This window comes from Pan paniscus, chromosome 1 (genome assembly GCF_029289425.2).
Source record: "Pan paniscus chromosome 1, NHGRI_mPanPan1-v2.0_pri, whole genome shotgun sequence".
Lineage (NCBI taxonomy): Eukaryota > Metazoa > Chordata > Mammalia > Primates > Hominidae > Pan > Pan paniscus.
The window spans coordinates 20,556,850-20,572,030 of NC_073249.2; the positions used below are offsets into that span (position 1 = coordinate 20,556,850).

The 15,181-nt window shown below is 48.4% G+C and overlaps 1 long non-coding RNA gene, 2 other non-coding genes and 1 pseudogene across 3 annotated transcripts in view; 2 read left to right on the forward strand and 2 right to left on the reverse strand.

Moving 5' to 3' along the window:
* The window catches only part of LOC129394803 (uncharacterized), a 77,083-nt gene extending 63,373 nt beyond the window's left edge, over positions 1–13,710 (reverse strand). The window contains exon 1 of the long non-coding RNA XR_010109927.1: positions 13,323–13,710. This is a non-coding gene — a long non-coding RNA (uncharacterized LOC129394803). The remainder of the gene's footprint in view (positions 1–13,322) is intronic.
* LOC112438482 (small nucleolar RNA SNORA51) lies at positions 7,190–7,314 on the reverse strand (annotated as a pseudogene).
* On the forward strand, positions 12,202–12,320 carry LOC129395077 (5S ribosomal RNA). The gene has a single exon (XR_008622559.1). It is a non-coding gene; the product is annotated as a 5S ribosomal RNA (ribosomal RNA).
* Positions 13,711–14,443: 733 nt separating the features above from the next.
* Positions 14,444–14,562, forward strand: LOC134729959 (5S ribosomal RNA). Its single transcript, XR_010111541.1, has one exon. It is a non-coding gene; the product is annotated as a 5S ribosomal RNA (ribosomal RNA).
* Positions 14,563–15,181: the final 619 nt, after the last annotated feature.

Consider the following 15,181-nt stretch of genomic DNA (forward strand, 5'->3'; position numbering starts at 1 on the left):
GGATTACAGGTGTGAGCCACTTCACCCTGCCAATCCTTTTCATTTTGACTGGATCAGATAGTAATGTCCCCAATTCCATTTCTGATTTTAGTAATTTGAGTCTTCTCTCTTTTTTTCTTAGTCAGTCTATAAAGTTTGTCGATTTTATCTTTAAAAAAAAACCAGCTTTTGGTTTTGTTGATTTTCTCCTTTTTTTTTAATGTTCTGTTTTATTTATTTCTGAAATAATCTTTATTTCCTTCCTTCTGCTAGTGTTGGGTTTAATTTTTTTCTTTTCTAGTTGCCTAAATTGTAAATTTAGGTTGCTAATTTGAGATCTTTTTGGTGTTTTTTGTTTTGTTTTGTTTTGTTTTTGAGACGGAGTTTCACTCTTGTTGCCCAGGCTGGAGTGCAATGGTGTGATCTCGGCTCACTGCAACCTCTGCCTCCCGGGTTTAAGTGATTCTCCTGCCTCAGCCTCCCAAGTAGCTGGGATTACAGGCACCTGCCACCACGCCCAGCTAATTTTGTATTTTTAGTAGAGACAGGGTTTCTCCATGTTGGTCAGGCTAGTCTGGAACTCCTGACCTCAGGTGATCCGCCCACCTCAGCCTCCCAAAGTGCTGGGATTACAGGCGTGAGCCATGACGCTCGGCTTTTTGGTTTTTGTTTTTTTAAAACGTAAGCATTTCACACTATAAATTTCCCTGTTAGCACTGCTTTTACTGTATCCCAAAGTTTTGCTGTACTGTGTTTTCATTTTCATTCATTTCTGAGTACAGCTGAGCCTTGAACAACATGGGTCTGAACTGCAAGGGTGCATTTATACAGTAATTGTTTTCAATACAGTTGGTCCTCTGATTTCATGAATTCTGCATCTGTAACCAAAGGCAGACTGAAAATACAGTATTCACAGAGTGTAAAACCTGAGGATACAGAGGCCTAACTTTTTTAATACCCAGGTTTTACAGGGCCCACTGCAGGACTTGACTCTGTGTGGATTTTGGCCTACTTATGGGGTCCTGGAACCAATCCCCTGTGGATGCTGACAGCCAACTGTATTTTCTGATTTCTCTTGTGGTTTCATCTTTAACCCATTGGTTGTTTAAGAATATATCTTAATTTGTTCATGTTGCTGTAACAAAATACCTGAGATTGGATAACTTATTTAAAAAACAGACATTTATTTCTCTCAGTTCTAAAGGCTGGGGTGTCCAAGATCAAGGCATCAGCCCATTCAGTGTCTAGCGAAGGCCCAGTCTCTGCTTCCAAGATGTCACAACGTTGCTGCATCTTTCAGAGCGGAGGAACATTGTGTCCCCACGTGGAGGAGACAGGAGTGAATGAATACACTCCTTCAAGTCCTTTTATAAGGGCTCTAATTTCATCCATAAGGACTTCTATCCTCATGAGATAATCACCTAAAGAATCCACCTTTTTACCCTTTTTTTTTTTTTTTTTTTTTTTTGAGACAGGGTCTCATTCTATTGCCCCCATTGGAGTGCAGTAGCCTGTAGCCTGATCATGGCTTACTGCAGCCTTGACCTCCCAGGCTCAACCAGTCCTCCTGTTTCAGCCTCCTGAGTAGCTTGGACTACAGGCCTGCACCACCATGCCCACCTAGTTTTTGTATTTTTTGTAGAGACAAGGTTTTCCCATGTTGCCCTGGTTGGTCTTAAACTCCTGGGCTCAAACAATCTGCCAGTCTCCTCCTCCCAAAGTGCTGGGATTACAGCATGAGCCACCACCCCAGGCCAGTGTCCACCTCTTAACACTATCATATTGGCAGTTAAATTTCAACGTATAAATTTTGGGGGACATTCAGACCATAGCAGTGTGTTGTTTAATTTCCAAAAAGAAAAAAGGTCAGTTTATCAGTTTTACTTCTATTATTGATTTTTAACTCTATTCTGTTGTGGTCAGAGAAGATATTTGATATGCTATCTATCTTTTAAATTTTACTGAGACTAAAATTGTGGCCTGACATATGGTCTATACTGGAGAATGTCCTGTGTGCACTTGAGAAAAAAGTGTATATTGCAGCTGCTGGATATAGAGTCCTATACATGTCTGCCAGATTTAGCTGATTTATTGTGTTGTTCAAGTCCTTGTTTTCTTATCCTCTATCTGATCATTCTATCCATTATTACCAGTAGGGTATTGAACTCTCCATTTGTCTTTTGTAGAACTGTCTGTTTCTCCCTTCAGTCTATCAGGTTTTGCGTCATATATTTTAATGGTCTGTTACTAGGTGCATAAATGTTTACAATTGTTACATTATCTTGTTATTTTAAACCTTTTATTAATATATATATGCCCTTCTGTGTCTTATGTAAACCTATTTGACTTTGAAGTCTGTTTTGTCTGATATTAGTACAGCCACTACTGTTCTCTTTTGGTCACTATTTGCATGGAATATCTTTTTTCTTTTTTTTTTTATTCTTTTTCTTTTTCTTTTTTTTTTTTTTTTTTTTTTTTTTTTTGAGATGGAGTTTTTTGCTCTTGTTGCCCAGGCTGGAGGGCAATGGTGTGATCTCAGCTCACTGCAACCTCCACCTCCTGGGTTGAAGCGATTCTCCTGCCTCAGCCTCCCCAGGAGCTGGGATTACAGGCACCTGCCACCACACCCAGCTAATTTTTTGTATTTTTAGTAGAGACAGGGTTTCATCATGTTGACCAGGCTGGTCTTGAACTCCTGACCTCAGGTGATCCACCTGCCTCGGCTTCCCAAAGTGCTGGGATTACAGGCATGAGCCACCACTCCCAGCCTCTTTTTTCTATTTCTTCACTTTCATCCTATTCGTGGTTTTTAATCTAAAATTTCTCTCTTGTAGACAGCATAGAATCGGGTTTTATGTTTTTGTTTATTCTGCCAATCTCCATCTTTTGACTGAAGAGCTTAATCTAATTATATTTGAAATAATTACTGATAAGGAAGAACTTACTTCTGTCATTTTGCTACCTTTTTTTATATGCATTATAGTTTTTCCCCTCATTTTCTGCATTACCATCTTCTGTTGCATTTGATTATTTTTGTAGTGAATAATTTTAATTCCTTTCTCATTTCCTTTTGTATATATTCTATAGCTACTTTTTGTGGTTCCCATAGGAATTGCATTTAGGATCTTAAAGTTTTAACACTCAAATTTGAATTTATACCAATTTAACTTCAGTAACATGTAAAAACTCTTTTTTTTTAAAGCTCCATCCCCCCTTTCAGTTACTGATGTCAAACAATTACATGTTTATGTATTATGGGTCCAAAAACATAGACTAAATTGTTTCTTATGCACTAGTCTCTTAAAACATGTAGAAAACAAAAAGTGAATGGTATTTTTGGGAAAAGCGTAATTTTTAAAAAGAAAGAAAACAAAAAGTGGAGTTACAAACCGAAGTGTAAAGCTAAATAACAGATAGAGAAGTAATCTAAAAGAAAATGAAATTAGCCAGGTGTGGTGGCACATGCCTGTAGTCCCGGCTACTCAGGAGGCTGTGGGGAAAGGACTGCTTGAGGCCAGGAGGTCAAGGCTGCAATGAGCCATGATTGTGCCACTGCACTTCAGCCTAGGCAACAGAGCCAAACAAAACAACAACAAAAAAGATATTTATTTGAGATTAAGCATTGCAAAGTGAATATGGAAGGCATATTCAGGGAGGTAAAAGAAGACAGGAGTTTTTTAAGGAAAAATGAGGAGAATTACATAATTGTTTTGAAATCATTATCATTGGCTACAAAGATCAATAGCACAGGTGGCCCCAGTCCAAGATTGTCAGGCAGTTGCTGGACAGATGTCTTCACAGTATTTTTTTATGTAAGGCTGTGGTCTTTGTGCAAGTTTGTAGTTTTTGCAGAGTCTTTCGTGTGATAGTTTTTATCATTAGGCATACTTGTATGAGAACCCTCTCTTTGTGGCCTTCCCCAGCTCCATTTGTCAAGGTTTTAACACAAGTGACTTCATTTTGTTTCTGGCAACTTTTACATTTCCCCTTTTTGATCAAGATTGTTCTTTGACAGCATCACTAACCAATCGTACTGTAGTTAGATTCTGATTGTCCCTCAGTGCTGAGATGTACCTGTCCTGAGCTGTTAGTCTGGTCTAGCCCTGTGTTCAAGGGAAATGAATTGAGACTAGCAAAACCCTTTTTTGCCACATTTGAGCAACAAGAGAGGTTTAGAGGGAGTGGCTCTCAGGCTAAGTCTACCTGGAGTCCATTGTTAAGCCCAATTTTGTCTGTTCCATAGGCCTTTGCTATCATCCAAAGTTCTGGGCCAGAATTATTTTCTTAGGAGTTGCACTTTTGCATAAATTTGTTAAGCCATGGGCACAAAGTTTTTTAAAAATAAAATACAAAGCAAGGTTAGGCCAGGTGCAGTGGCTTATGCCTGTAATCCCAGCACTTTGGGAGGCCAAGGCGGGTGGATCTTGAGGTCAGGAGTTCAAGACCAGCCTGGCCAAGATGGTGAAACCCTGTCTCTACTAAAAATACAAAAATTAGCTGGGTATGGTGGTGGGCACCTGTAATCCCAGCTACTCGGGAGGCTGAGGCAGAGAATTGCTTGAACCCATGAGGCGGAGGTTGCAGTGAGCCAAGATCGCGCCACTTCACTCCAGCCTGGGTGACAGAGCAAGACTCCATCTCAAAAAAAAAAAAAAAAGCAAGGTTAATAGTAATATGATAACCCCAGTTTACATAATGATTTTGAGCCATGAACCTAGGATTAAATGCAATCAACTGAATAAATCAAATCATTATAGGGAACTAGGTGAGGTCTGTTATAACCATGTGAACTGTTTTTTTATTTTGTGTATTTGGGTCTCAACTTCTCCAGAAAAATTGTTCAGGTACAGCACATAGAATTAGCAATAACACAGGCATTTTCTTATTTAACCAAAAACTAATATGGAGCAATTTTATCATCTGGTATCCCATGACTGGGTTGAATTAAAGCCAAGAATGCTATCTAAAAAAAGAAAAAAGACCAATAGTACAATATGAACAAAAACCTGTGTTGGGGATGTTGCCAAAGTTACCCACTAGGTGCACTAAAGGATTTCTTAGATCAGGTTCTGTCGAGTTACCCACAGTAGCTACAATCGTGAAATTTCAATTATGTCATTATCATGCCAAGTAAAAGAGGTAGGCATAAGCAAGGAAAAATTAAAAGAAGCAAGATTCTCACGGTGATGGGGAGTCTTGTTCTATTATCTTGGGAAAAGCTGCCCACATCATGAAGCCAATCAACTTCTTGTTCTGGTTTGCAGTTTTAATGTCTCTGATTATGGCATCAGGTGGTCAGTGAACTTTCTGTATGGCCCATACATCAACTATGAGACTTGTCTTATAAAATCCAATTATGCTGGATATTGTGGTTCACAGCTGTAATCCCAACACTTTGGGAGGCTGAGATTGGAGTACGGCTTGAAGTCAGAAGTCTGAGACCAGCCTGGGCAACAAAGAGACACATCATCTATAAAAAAATTAAAAATTACCTGGTCATGGTAATGTGTGCCTGTAGTTTCCAGGTACTTAGGAAGTGGAGGCAAGAGAATCACTTGAACCCAGGAGTTCAAGGCTTCAGTAAGCTGATTGGGCCACTGTACTCCAGCCTGAGTGACAGAGCAAGACTCTGACTCAAAAAAAAAAAAAAAAATCAGCTAGTTTCAACTTACAGGGCTTCAGGAACGCAGCAATTCTTGGTACTTACATGGAAGAAAGCTGGATTGGGGGAACCTAGAAAAATTTAGGATGCAGTTCATTCTACAGGCAAATAATAAAAACTCAAAAACAATGCACAGGGCTATATTCTAGCAACAGGTGTATTATAGCTGTTCTTTGGAAACATAACTTTTCTCTTCACAGTCTTCCCAATTTCTACCAAAGATCATCAGAGAAAGACAAAATGTTTTGCAGAATGAGTTCAATTTTATCAAATTTTGCCTAATCATTTGCATAAGCATATCAAGAATAACAACTGGCTACATTGTAATTTCAGATTTAAAAACCTCTTGAGGCTGGTCACAGTGGCTCACACCTGTAATTCCAGCACTTTGGGAGACCAAGGTGGGAGGATTGCTTGAGGCCAGGAGTTCGAGACCAGCCTGGCCAAAATGGTGAAACCCCATCTCTACTAAAAATACAAAAATTAAGGCTGGGCGCAGTGGCTCATGCCTGTAATCTCAGCACTTTGGGAGGCCGAAGTGGGTGGATGACCTGAGGTTGGGAGTTCGAGACCAGCCAGACCAACATGGAGAAACCCCATCTCTACTAAAAATACAAAATTAGCTGGTCATGGTGGAGCATGCCTGTAATCCCAGCTACTTGGAAGGCTGAGGCAGGAGAATCACTTGAACATGGGAGGCGGAGGTTGCAGTGAGCCGAGATTGCACCACTGCACTCCAGCCTGGGCAACAAGAGCAAAACTCCGTCAAAAAAAATATATATATACAAAAATTAGTCCGACATGATGGCACCAGCCTGACTCCCAGCTATTCATGAGGCTGAGGCATGAGAATCACTGGATTCTCCCTCCCAGGGGGCAGAGGTTACAGTGAGCCACGATCGTGCCACGCACTCCAGCCTGGGCGACAGAGGGAGACCTTGTCTCAAAAATAACAACAACAAACCCTTGAGGCTAGGTAGCCAAATCAAGACAGACTTTAGACTTTGTTTACAGTATCTATAAACCCCTTAAATATGACATTCCAAAGTCATGGCAATGTAACCAATATTTCCAATTGTATCTTGCTATAGAGGTGATTCTTATTGAACTTATGGAAATAATTACATTTCCATTAAAAATAAGTATACTCATGAAGTCATTTCCAAATTTTGGAGGTACTTTATAGGAAGAAAAAAATAAATGCTTTCACTTTTGTTCATAAATGTATGCTTTATCAAATTGCTGAAAACTTTAGATAGCATAAGAGAAAATATTTTCTTAAATTTGGGAAACAAAACATATAAGTAAAGAGCCATCAGTATTTTAAATAAAAGTCATGAAAACATTATTAGTTATTCAATCTCATGTAATTTTTTGTTTTGCTAAATCTTATTGGCAATTTCATGAATTCATCAGTTTCTTCATTAGAAGTTATGGACATCTTTTTTCCCAAGCACTTGGTAGTTGATAAAAGAGAAATATAAAAATTTTTTTAAAAAAGAAAGTTCTGGAAATGTTTATGTGGTCTGCTGATTTTATTTTCTTTTTCCATGTTGTCCCATTCATAATACAGACCAGGCTTGGACTGAGGTGTATATAGGATAGGTTTACTCTGCCTCCTCTCTCTATTCAGTCAGTGAAAGAGCACAGTCTGTGGTAAGCACCAAAAGGCCTCCATTGATCTTTTTTCCTTTTTGCTATTTTTATTTTGCACTATAAACAACAACAACAATGGTCAGTAACATAGAGCTTTTCTTCACATTTGCATGGATTGCAAAATCTGCAAATTCCAGAAGTCAGTGGCTTGAAGACAAAATAACTGTCACAAGAGACACAACACATAGAAGGACAGGAAGCTGAAGAAGACAGTTTTCAATATTACTGACCCAGGATACACAGCAAGTACCCTTTTCCTCCTGGCACCTGGTGCCGCCACCTTGATGGTATGATTTTTTGGTCTATGATCTGAAAAAATATTTTCTCAAATGAAGAGCTGCTGAGAAGAGGTGCAATGAGATAAGTTCAAGTATGAATAACAGTCATACTTATTCAAGTGTAGATTTGTATCATACTTATACAAGTCCAAGGTCAGTGAGGAAGCCACAGCAAAAGAGAAACCCAGAAAGGCCAACATCTTGCTACTTCAACCAACTGCCTCCACTGGACCCAAGAGGGTACGTAAAAAACATTTCAGGGTTCAAATTGGCATATATATCATGTCTCCACAAACCCTGTAGGGTTACTTTCCTGACTAGATGGTGATCAGCTTATTTCCTGAAGCAACGGAGACAGACATTGAGACTGCCAAAGTTCGAAAAATAAGGTGGAAATTGTGCTTCCTTCAAAATGAATTGGCTTCATAAGTGCCATTTCTGCTGGTCCAGCAACTTCTTTCTCCCATGTTGCTACAGGTATTTATTGCCTTATGCTTGAAATGAAAAGGCAAACTTTGAGGTGCAAGGACTGGGCAGTCCCTTGAGGGCAGGGGGTCTGGAAGTACAGTAGTCAGCACATGCCGTGCTCCTGTAATTTCTTGGCCTTCCTTCAATCCTGAGAACCTACCCTGAGGTCTGTGTGAAGTTCATTTGCAAGCCTGGTGACCTCTCACTATGTCACTGGGGCAACATGACAAAGTGAGGTCTTCAGTATTGCACAGATGTGAAATGTCCATTCTTAAAAACAAAAGTCATAGCTGCTCTTGGGGCTGGGCTTGTTCCTCTATCCCAGTTTTAGTAGAATGTGGCTGTGGTTAAAATCTGATGAAAGTTTATTATAACCAGAAATTGACAAGAAACTGGTTATTTTGTGTCAAACAACATAAGCAGAATTACAACTGATGACGTCTTAGATTTCTAGGAGTTTTACACAATTTTGGAACATTCATATCAATAACACACCCATAAAATATAACTGAAAGAAGATCTAGTGTAACTTATTTGACAATGTTTTTCATACAGTTTATCATCTTCAAATGAGCCTGATTTAGTTTAATGTGTCTCTTTTATAAACATTTGAAAAGTTTCAGGGCCCTCTGGAACATCAAGTTAATTCAAGATAAAAAAAGAAAAGACAATTTAGGATGTGATCCCGGGAAAGCTTGCCAAAGATATCAAAAGGTTAAAAACACTTTATCAAAACAGCATCAAATGTCACTGTGAATTAATAGTCATTTATTTAACCAGGATGATAATCAAAATACTTCAAAATGAAATACAGAAAGTTACATGAATTTTTTTAAAAACCCTTAAACCCTTTAAGCGCTGTTTTGTCAAGTAATCAAAAACCTAATTAAAAAAAAGCAACAGGAACCACAGATAATTATCCTGATAAAATGTAAAATCTTTGTTTCTTAGACCAGTTATCAAAAAGGTAAAGAAATATCTCCGGCAATATGATTGCTTCAGCCTCCAGAAAGCACATTTAGAGAACCTGGAAGTCAAACCTGACGAAAAGGTACTTGAATTCAATAAGACAAAGGAAGAGTGTGTGCCCAAAATTAGTAATGTTTGCCATATTATAGAGGAATGTAAACAGGTACTCTAGTACCTTGAACAGGGTAATACATGGCTTTTAGAAAAAGTAAAAGCTGGCAGGCACGGTGGCTCACACCTGTAAACCTAGTATTTTAAGAGGCCGAGGCAGGCAGATCACCCGAGGTCTGGAGTTTGAGACAGGACTGGCCAACGTGCAGAAACCATGTCATTGCTAAAAATACAAAAACTAGCCAGGCGAGGTTGGTGCGCGCCTTTAGTACAAGGTACTCGGGAGGCTGAGGCGAAAGAATGGCTTTAACCCAGAGGAGGAGGTTGCGGTGAGCCGAGATCGAACACTGCACTCCAGCCTGGCCAACAGAGCGAGAATCAGTCAGAAAGAAAGAAAGAAAGAGAGAGAGAGAGAGAGGAAGAGAAAGAAAGAGAGAAAAAACAAATTTCAGACTATACGAAAAGCAATAATTCATTAAATAGGAAGAAACAGATCTCTAGTAAAAGTAATAGATTATAATGTGACTCTGTCTCAAAAATTAAAATTAAAAAAAAGAAAAAGTAAAAGCATGTGAAATTGCCGGCTCACATGAAACAATTCAGGTATGTCAAGAAAAACCGAGTTCAGAATCAAATTATTCTGAAAGAAAATATTCAACTGTAAAGCTGCAGTTCAGAACATGGTTGAAATTTTAAAGAAACGGTTCTGGGTGGGTGAAGCAAGAGAGGGTCTTGCAAGAGGGGCAGCAAGGGATCCAAAACAATCCCCCCGCCGCAAGGCAAAAGACCAGAGAAGATCCCAGGACTGTGGGCCCTGGGCGTTGACACCTCAGAGCACACCAAGTCCGGAGCGGCCCAAAGTCATGGAAGCACTGGAGCTCCGGAGCCGGGGAAGGCCTGGAGAGTCGGCGGAATGGAGGCTGCCCGGAGATCCCAGAGCCTGGGCAGGGGAAAAGGCCTCTGGCACTCCCGCGAGGAAACAGGGTGGCGCCGCGGAGGTCCAGCGAGTGGCCTAGGCGCAAGCAATCACGGAAGGCTTTAAGAGGCCAACAGAAGGCGCAAGGCGGCGGGCAACGGTGCTTGGGCGTAGACACGGAGAGCAACCCAGCCAGGCCTCCGGCGAGCGGCTCCCGGGTCCCAATAAGATCCCCATGGCACCGGATTGGAGGTGGCGCATGGAGTCGGACGGGCTTGGCTGAGCCGCGCCTTTGGGGCAGACAGGCTGCACTACCGGCGTCTAAGGCCATACCACCCCGAAGGCGTCCGGTCTCCTCTGATCTCGTGAAGATAAGCAGGGTCTGGGCCAGACTGCTACTTAGATGAAACGCCACTTGAGAAAACCAGGAGACGCAGGCTTGTTTAGACTTCAAGTTCCTCCCTCTTTACCGTTTGGTCGCCGTACTTCTCAACCGCACCGTAAATCTGCTCCCCCTTTTCAGCACGCCTAAGCCCACGCCACAACCCGGGACCGCTTAGTGTGGGCTAACCTGCAGCACAGCTAGGCAACAACATCACAACTATTCAGGATGGGTGGCGCAACACGATGAAACCGGATCCAGCAGACACAGCACGCCTCAGATCACTAAGGTGCAGGCCAGGATTCCATGCCGTTCGCGGTGCCTTCCCGCTCCCGGAACGACCAGGCAATTCAATTCACTCATCCGGCACAGTCGCAACCTTATAAACCGGGGGAAGGGGCGGGCAGGGGCAGCGGGTACCACTGACGCCAGCCAAGACCTCCGCTCCAGAACGCATGGGCTGCTTTACGCGGGGGGAAGGACATTGCTTCGCCAACCACCAGGAAAACAGTCCCTGTGCACCCGGATTCCTATTGCCCCCCACTTCGTGTCAACTCCAGTACCGAGGACACGCCAGAGACCCAGGCCTCCGGACGCGCCCGGTGCCACGGCTCCCGCCAAACGGGCGGGAGCACTCTGCAAATCTCGGGGCCCACTGCACCGCACCAAGAGCACAGTGAGGTGCCAAGAAAGAAAGGAGCCTACGACACCCACCTACAAAGCAAGCAATTCATCCAAGAAAAAACCCGTCTCAGCGCTCCGTTGGTCCTCTCGCATAGACCGCCTGGACGCCCTGCTCAGGCACAGCTCAAACCCCTCCACCCTATTCCGGTCTGCACAAAAGGGCACTGCCTACCGAAGCAGGGTGCTTCCTCTCTAAGGCTCAATCGTTCTCGCTCTCTAGCTCCCTCCAACTCTCTCTTCTACGTTTCCCTCTGGACCTCACGTTACTTCTCTCGCCTTCCCTCTGTATCTCTGTCCCTCCCTTTCTTTGTCCCTCTTAGCCTCTCCTTCTTTCCCTCTCCACCTCCCCGGTCTCTCTCGATCGCTGTCTCTCTCCCTCTCTCGCATTCTATCTCTCCATCCATCTTCTCCTTGCTCTCCTTCAAGCCCTGTGTGTCTCTGTTTCAGTGTGCGTGTAAGTGTGTGTGTGTGTGTCCGCGCGCGCGCCTGCGAGCACGCCCGCGTGTTGTCTCTGTGTGGGGGAGTGGATTTGCTCCTGGTGGTGGTGGGGTGTGTCTGGGTTTCTCTCAGGCCCTCTCACCCGAGATCAGGCCGCCGCCTCTAGTGCCAGCGCGGGGCAAAACAGGGCCACCCCCCGACCGGCTACACCCCACGCCCTCTTGCCCCCCGGCCGGGTCTTGGTCGGGACAAGCGACCGTGGTGGGGGCGTTGTGAGAGAAAGGCCCCGCGCGGCTGGGCCGGCTGTTCGCCTTGGGCCAGCCCTGACGGCTCTGGGTGGGTGGGGCAAGAGGGGGCCTCGCAGGAGCCCCTGTGCGGCGAGGGATCCAGAACGCTGCCTCCGCGACAGGGCGGAGGACCGGAGGGCGTCCCAGGATCGTGGGCCCTGGGCCCTGACGCCTCGGAGCACTCCCTGCTCCGAGCGGGCCCGATGTGGTGGAAGCTCGGGAGCGCGGGAGCCGGGGGGAAGGCCGCGGGCCAGCGGCTCGGGGGTCCCCGATCCGAGCCCCGCGGCCCCGGGCTGGCGGTGACGGCCGCAATCCGGCGGGCACGGCCGGGCCGGGCCGGGCTCTTGGGGCAGCCAGGCGCCTCCTTCGGCGTCTACGGCCATACCACCCTGAACGCGCCCGATCTCGTCTGATCTCGGAAGCTAAGCAGGGTCGGGCCTGGTTAGTACTTGGATGGGAGACCGCCTGGGAATACCGGGTGCTGTAGGCTTTTTCTTTGGCTTTTTGCTTTTTCTTTCCTTTTCTTCCAGACGGAGTCTCGCTCTGTCGCCCAGGCTGGAGTGCAGTGGCGCCATCTCGGCTCACTGCAAGCTCCGCCTCCCGGGCTCACGCCATTCCCCGGCCTCAGCCTCCCGAGTAGCTGGGCCTACAGGCGCCCGCCACCACGCCCGGCTAATTTTTTCTATTTTTCCTAGAGACGGGGTTTCACCCTGTCAGCCGGGATGGTCTCGAGCTCCTGACCTCGTGATCCACCCGCCTCGGCCTCCCAGAGTGCTGGGATTACAGGCGGGAGCCACCGCGCCCGCCCGGCCTGCTGTAGGCTCTTTTGGCTTCCCCGCTGCCTCCCTTCCCCCTACAGTCGCCATGCTTGCCAACCTCCCCTGACTCTGCTCCCCCTTTACCGCCCACCTACACCCCCGCCGCAGCCGCAGCCGGGGTCCTCCTCCTGGGGCTCCGCCCCTACTGCACGCCGGGCAGCAGCATCCCACCGCTTCCGCCTCGCCGCCGCCCCGCCAGGAGCCCGGCTCCAGCCTGGGAGGGCAGCGGGCCGGACCCCAAAGGCGCAGCCGCGGGTTCCCTGCCGTTCGCGGTACCTTCCCGCTCCCGGAACGCCCAGGCGATTCCATTCACCCGTCGGGCGCCGTCGTCGCACCCTTCCAAACCGGGGGAAGGGGCGGGCAGGGGCAGCGGGAACCACAGACGCCAGCCAAGACCTCGGCTCCAGAACGCATGGGCTGCTTTACCCGGGGGAAGGGCATTGCTTCGCCAGCCACCAGGAAAACAGTCCCTGTGCACCCGGGATTCCCAATGCCCCCCACTTCGTGTCGACGACTCCAGTCCCGAGGACACGCCGGAGACCCAGGCCTCCGGGCCCGCCCGGGGCCACGGCTCCCGCCAAACGGGCGGGCACGCTCTGCAAATCTCGGGGCCCGCCGCAAGGCACCCAGAGCACAGGGAGGTGCCAAGAAAGGCAGGAGCCTACGAAACCCACCTCCAAAGCAAGCAATTCATCCAAGAAAAAGCCCGTCTCCGCGCTCCGTTGCTCCTCTCGCACGGACCGCCTGGCCCGCGTGCTCTGGCGCAGCCCAAGCCCCCTCCACCCTGCCCCGGCCTGCTCAAGAGGGCGCTGCCTAACGGAGCCGGGCGCTTCCTCTCTAAGGCTCTATCGCTCTCGCTCTCTAGCTCCCTCCGCCTCTCTCTTCTAGGTTTCCCCCTGGACCTCGCGCTACTTCTGTCGTTTTCCCTCTGTCTCTCTGTCTCTCTCTCTCTCTCTTTCTCTGTCCCTCTCTCTTTCTCAGCCTCTCTGTCTGTCTCCTTCCCTCTCGCCCTCGCCTGTCTCTCTCGATCGCTGTCTCTCTCCCTCCCTCAGTTTCTATCTCTCCATCCATCTCGTCCTTGCTCTCCTCCAAGCCGCGTGTGTGTGTGCGTGCGCGCGCGTGCGTGTGCGTGCGTGTGTGTCTGTGTCTGTGTGTGTGTCTGTGTGTGTGTGTCCGCGCGAGCGCGTGCGAGCGCGCCCGCGTGTTGTCTCTGTGTGGGGGAGTGGATTTGCTCCTGGTGGTGGTGGGGTGTGTCTGGGTTTCTCTCAGGCCCTCTCACCCGAGATCAGGCCGCCGCCTCTAGTGCCAGCGCGGGGCAAAACAGGGCCACCCCCCGACCGGCTACACCCCACGCCCTCTTGCCCCCCGGCCGGGTCTTGGTCGGGACAAGCGACCGTGGTGGGGGCGTTGTGAGAGAAAGGCCCCGCGCCGCTGCGCCGGCTGTTCGCCTTGGGCCAGCCCTGACGGCTCTGGGTGGGTGGGGCAAGAGGGGGCCTCGCAGGAGCCCCTGTGCGGCGAGGGATCCAGAACGCTGCCTCCGCGACAGGGCGGAGGACCGGAGGGCGTCCCAGGATCGTGGGCCCTGGGCCCTGACGCCTCGGAGCACTCCCTGCTCCGAGCGGGCCCGATGTGGTGGAAGCTCGGGAGCGCGGGAGCCGGGGGGAAGGCCGCGGGCCAGCGGCTCGGGGGTCCCCGATCCGAGCCCCGCGGCCCCGGGCTGGCGGTGACGGCCGCAATCCGGCGGGCACGGCCGGGCCGGGCCGGGCTCTTGGGGCAGCCAGGCGCCTCCTTCGGCGTCTACGGCCATACCACCCTGAACGCGCCCGATCTCGTCTGATCTCGGAAGCTAAGCAGGGTCGGGCCTGGTTAGTACTTGGATGGGAGACCGCCTGGGAATACCGGGTGCTGTAGGCTTTTTCTTTGGCTTTTTGCTTTTTCTTTCCTTTTCTTCCAGACGGAGTCTCGCTCTGTCGCCCAGGCTGGAGTGCAGTGGCGCCATCTCGGCTCACTGCAAGCTCCGCCTCCCGGGCTCACGCCATTCCCCGGCCTCAGCCTCCCGAGTAGCTGGGCCTACAGGCGCCCGCCACCACGCCCGGCTAATTTTTTCTATTTTTCCTAGAGACGGGGTTTCACCCTGTCAGCCGGGATGGTCTCGAGCTCCTGACCTCGTGATCCACCCGCCTCGGCCTCCCAGAGTGCTGGGATTACAGGCGGGAGCCACCGCGCCCGCCCGGCCTGCTGTAGGCTCTTTTGGCTTCCCCGCTGCCTCCCTTCCCCCTACAGTCGCCATGCTTGCCAACCTCCCCTGACTCTGCTCCCCCTTTACCGCCCACCTACACCCCCGCCGCAGCCGCAGCCGGGGTCCTCCTCCTGGGGCTCCGCCCCTACTGCACGCCGGGCAGCAGCATCCCACCGCTTCCGCCTCGCCGCCGCCCCGCCAGGAGCCCGGCTCCAGCCTGGGAGGGCAGCGGGCCGGACCCCAAAGGCGCAGCCGCGGGTTCCCTGCCGTTCGCGGTACCTTCCCGCTCCCGGA